We start from the raw sequence: 6,000 nt of genomic DNA on the forward strand, positions 1-6,000 counted from the left end.
GGGATGCTCATCAAACGCACCGTGGTGAAAAGCATGAGCAAGTGGATGTGATAGGCAAAAAGGTGAGAAAACCTCCCCTCGCAACTGAAATACTTCATGATCAATTTCATGAGTGTGGCATACTCATCCCTCAAAAATCTAAATGGAAAAACTCTGGTGAGCTAGCTCAAGCAGCCGTTCTTGATGTAAGGCTCATAGTGATGCCTCTCCACCTTCTTCTTCTTATGCCACTGCTCCCCAATGTTTGGTATCCCTGTTGCCACTGATATTGCCTCTGGTGTCAAGGTGAAAGGGACCGCAGCCAATATGGATTCACCCCCCTATAGATGTAGTGCAAAAAGGCGGGCAGCCTCATGATGTACTCTGACATTTGCCACCCTTTGGCAAAATTCATAACATGCCAAGTGCTAGAAACAAGACATGGCAAGTGGGCATGCCTGTAGCTCTATGAGGGTGTTTGGCTCGTCTATGAGATGTCTGCCACTATGGTGATGTCTCCTACGGGCCCTCTCTCCTGAAGATGTGTCACTGTGCGTCCCCTCCTCATACTCTGATGAATTTTCTGATGCCATTACTGTTGCTTGTACCCTGAGTTTTATGCTGCCCTCTGAATCCAATGAAACTGATAGATGCTCTGAAAATCTATCACCAAGGTGACAACAAAACAGGGGAGTGTTAGGAGGGAAATGATGAAAAAGGGGAATAGGGGTTTAAAGGAGAGATTTATCAGGGTTTTGGGAGCGTTTGGGGTATGGTTTTGATGGGGTAGGGTTTGATATCTTTAGTTATAGGAATAAAGGGGATGAATGGATATGATTACAATGTATCTAGGGTAACTATTAGGGGACACTACTACAAGGGAATTAGTTGATAGAGGTAGAGTAGGAGCATATTTTAGCGATAATGTCATTGTAGCAAAACCCTAGATTTCTTGATGTTCTTTATATCATTTTTGGGTTTACTTAATAGAAATTTTTCCTTTGATTTCGTGGTCACCAAAATAATTTTTTTCTTTGAGATAAGGATCAATGGTGAAGGTATCTAGGGCCACCTTTGCAATTTTGGGAGCCATTTATAAAGATTTATGCGATTCGGTGTTTTTGTTTTTTTAGGCTCACAGGTCTGTGCACTGCGTGCTTTTCCCAATGTGTCATGCACCGGCTATGCGTTGTGCCATTGAAATATTAACATTGTGGCTAGGCTCCCAGTGCGTTGCGCTCCCTGAGTGTACCACGTGCCCTGGGCGTGCCGTGCCACCTTGTGTGTGCACCGCGCACTGTCAAATGACACTAATTTGCTTGGAACACTAGGGGTAGGGTCTTAGTGGAGATTTCTAGGGGGTTCCCTTAGGAGACAAGGTGGAATGGAGGTGAAATGATGAGGAGTGAGGGGACAAGGGGAGGGGAGCAAAACCTTGGTGGCGTCTTCACAAATTTGCAACCCCGTTTATCATTTTTGCTTTGATGATTATTTTCATGGATGGCCAATGTGCTTTGGATATCATTCAACATCTTAGAAACACTAAACCATTGACCAAATTAACAGAGAAGAGGTTTCATTCGAGCCTACCTCTTTCTTGCTAGCCTTCAACCGGGATATAAAACAAATTTGCGTGTTTTGAACTCCCTAGCTGTGTGCATCACTCGCCAAGCCCGGTGCACCGCGCACCCTAAGTGCACCGCGCCCTTGTTGATTTTGCACTTTGGGCTGGCTACCAGTGCGTCGCGCCCTCTTTGTGTGCCGCGCGCCTTGGTGCATCTGTCGTGCCCTTTGGAAACCGGCTCTCCTTCACTCAAACCCTCATGAATTTGCTCTCTCACCTTTTTAATTTCTCTCCGGGCTTGCCAAAGCACAAATTGTTTTTGTTTTGGGCAAAAATAAGTATATATAGGCTTGGGAGAGCTGGGTTCGATTTTTTCTTCTTTGAAAACCAACATTCTAATGTTTGTGTTTTGCACTTTCTTCATTGACTTTAAAACATTCTGCTTTTCATTTTTTTCTTTGAAATTTTGGCTCTCATGATGGGATTTTTGGCATTTCTTTGTGAGAACTGTGTGGCTGGGCATTTGGCCATAGAAACCATGACTGCATCTGAAAAATAAACTTGTGCATTTTTTGAAAATTTTGTCATAGTTGACCTTGTTTGACTTTTCTTCAAAACAATGTTTTGAAGAAGAGTCGATGTGTCTTCAAGTGATAATGGAGCTTTCAGAACCATAGCTGTATAAGGTCTCCCTCTGGACTGCATGGCTTGTTCTGGACATGTTTTTCAAAGACCACATTGATGATTTCCTAGACCCAACAATAAAAATGACTTTGTCCTGTAATATGACCAGACCTTGAGTATCATGAATTTCAGTGATTATGGACCAAGACCTGAACTAGTAGGGGAAAACATGACGGTAAATGAGTAGGATGACTTTCTCCGTCAGATCATGGCATGTCCCTAGCTAAATTCAGCTGAGTGAATGGAGTGGGACACCTAAAATTGAAATGCACAAAGAGCATTGATCTCTAACGGAGGGCTGACCAGACCGACTCTAAGAAGACTAACATGTGGTATTTGTAGATGAAAATGTGTCAACAACCAAAAATATTTTATATGTTAATGTGGATTTGTAAAATTATGTCCTTATGCATTTTTTGCAAACCTCAAAGCTTTAGCAAAACATGTTAGGTCTCAAATATAGCATTTTATGGAAAATTTCACCCAAAAAAAACTATATTAATGAATAGTTAAGATGTCACTAAATATTTTTGTTTTTTCCTAATATAAGGTCACTTTTTTTCCTGTAGAAATCTTCAAAAAATCTAAGAACTCTTTTTCCCTCCTTAAATCTTGAAAACATCTAAAAATTAGAATAGTGTATTTGGGCCTACTCTTGTGTGTCTATTCCAAATACCAACTAAGTATCATTGTGTATACTTATTTTTTCTATGCAATTTTCATGAGTATACCTCTTCATAGGAGTACCATCTTATTCGTCAAAAATTACATTTTTTTCATTTTTCACAAAATTAGAGTAGAATTTACCATTGGCCATCACTAAATATTTTATATTCCTTATCACTTGGAATTAACCCAAGAATTTCAGCACATTTAGAGCTCTTTTGCCCCATTATCACTGAAACAATTTTTTTGGGTCCAAAGTTGATATTTTTAAAACATGATTTTGCTAATGTGGTAATTGGCTGATGTGTCATGGACGTGGAAATTACAATGGAATTGTGATCCCCTAATTTATCCATGTCATAGTCTCTCTCAACAAAATGTAGAATTATTCTATCACTCAATTCCTCCCTTCAAGAGTTTCACAACTTCTTATTTTGGTGCTTTCCAGAATATCTAACTCCATCAAAACACTATGAATTATTCTTTCATTGACAATATTAAACTACAAAATTAAATTAAATGAACTACAAAATTAAATTAAATGAACTAAAAAAGGTTCTCTTTGGAAAAACTTAAATGAAATTACAATTCCTCAAATTTTATAAAATGTCTAATTGATGAATTGTGAAAATTTATTTTGCTAGAGTATGAAAAACTAAATTTTTGGTGAACTATAAAAAAAACTTTCAATAGACTATGAGAAGATTCATTTTTTGTGAACTTTGAAAGCTTCTTTTAGTCCATGGTAAAAAGCTTCTTTTTTGGAGGTATATGAAAATTAACCCTTCTCAAACTCATTTTAACTTAGATTATTCTTGGCCAAATCCATAGCTAATCTAAATCATCAAGTTCAGGATTAGAATGTATTTATCTTTTTCATAGGTATATTTATTTTTTCCATGAAAGTTTAAATCTTTCTTTTTGTCAATCAAAAGTTCTTTTTTATAGTATCTTAGAAACACAATACAAAATGTGTCTTCACAGCTCACCTAGCTTCACTATGAAACCATTATTTCTGGTAGGCTAATTAACTTTACAAAGGAAAAAAAAGACAAAACAAATAGATAATCCAAAATCATCATATCATGAAGGTGGTGGAGGAGGAAGCATAAGAGCTGCTGAAAATAGGTCAGATCTCTCATGCATGTTGAAGTGAATATGTTCTACTCAGGAAGCTCAGGAGGACTTTCTCCAATCCCATTAACTGAATTTGATATGGTTCATTTATGCCACCAATTCATTTTTTTCTTCAAATTGATGCTCCTTGAGGATGTCCATATTGGCCTCTACTCCTTGGAGTTGCTCAAAAATTTATTCCAATGTATCTCGTACATCAGTTAAACCTAGAACCCAAAAGCATAGGCCACCTACCCCTCATTCTCCTCACTTTCCAAGTCAACAGTGGAGGGTTGGGGCACTATAGGGCCTTGTTTTCCTCCTATGGGGTGAGGCTTACATATCTAATAAGGCATAACTAGAATCACACTACAAACTCTGAACATGTGCACACTATGGAACCTAACAACCTAGAAGGAGTTTCCCATTGAGACATGATTAAGAGACCCAAGCACCCACCACAGACAGTGAACTACACCCAAAGGTAAGACAAGACTCACACTAAGTATCGGTGGCTTGACTAACGAACAACCCCAAGATAGGAATGCCACTTGAGGAGGAGAGGCCCAACTTCAATAATATTGACCATCAAATTCCCCATGCCTACACACCGACAACAGCAGAACACAAGCATCACTAAAGAAACTTGACAACAACACTAAGGTGGAGACCAAAGGAAGGTGGGGCCAAAAGAAGGGTAGACTAAAAAAATCTTAGAATAACAAGAATAATGAGAGACAAAAGAAGAAAAATCTCTTAAGATGAATGGAATTTACCTCCTGAGGTCCTAGCGTTAAGGCCTACCCACCATAGCCCATGAATACCCAACAGTAACCATAACAATAGAATCCCACACCCAATAAATTTCACAATGTCAATTCCTTTGGCCCATAAGGTGAAGCAACAACAGCTAGGAATCTAACCCGCCGAGAACCAAACTAACATAGACATATCATAAGTGGGGAAGCCCTGTCAGTCGCAAGGAGCCTACTGGAAGGAACACCAAACTATTGACTGTAGCTAAGGCTCCACAATCAGAACCATGATTCCAACAACCGGTTAAAGTAATGCACAATTTCACCCCATGGTCCCAAATGAAGGCATGGGAACCCATCTTGGAATCTACTACAGAAATACTAGTTATCTTTATGTAATGTGGACTACCCCATATCCCTGGCGATTTCACTTCGAAATTGATGCTTCAAACTACCACCATGCAACCCACATTCACTGCCCTAGACATATCACCATTGTCGTTAGGTCTTCTCTACATAATATCAACCATGAATATGCCTCGATTTTTCAGGCAATAGACGTACTGTTTCATTACCCATTTTTCATTATGAAGTTACCTATCGTTTGCCTCATGTGGAGGTCCCCGAGACGAGTTATCCACTTGTTTTCCCACCCCCATCGAGAGATGAAATATTACACCTTAATGCTATGATATATTTGGAATAACCTTGACATGACCTATTCTGACCTTGTACTCACTTGTTCAATACCTTGTGACCAAAATAGAGTGACATTATTTGGGACTGTATTTTCATCCCACCTATCCCATATCACAATGAGCTGCCTCTCCAATATGCATTTGATTCATCTCAAAATTTGGGATTTCTTTCTAATTTAATTATTTTCGACCAATTTCAACAATAATTGAAACATTCTAACAATGAATTTTAAAAATTCACAATGGTATTTTGAGATGAAATTCACAATGACATTTTCAAATGTAAGTAGAGTGATAAAATGTAGTATACCTAGGGGGGATAATATGGCGTACAGAGGGAGATACCCAAGGGAATAATGTAATAATGGGATGGGCCATAGTAATAAATAAGGTGGTTAACTTGTATCATGTAAGGGACACAAGTAGTTAGAAATAATATAATAAGCCCATGGTATTAAATAGATGGTATTGAGGGAACCATGGTAATGACCCATGGTATTATATGTATGAGGCCTATATAGAGGCTAGAGACTCCCTA

Source organism: Pinus tabuliformis, chromosome 2_2 (genome assembly GCF_031772625.1).
Source record: "Pinus tabuliformis cultivar Carrire ecotype Pingquan chromosome 2_2, CPIR1, whole genome shotgun sequence".
Taxonomy (NCBI): Eukaryota; Viridiplantae; Streptophyta; class Pinopsida; order Pinales; family Pinaceae; genus Pinus; species Pinus tabuliformis.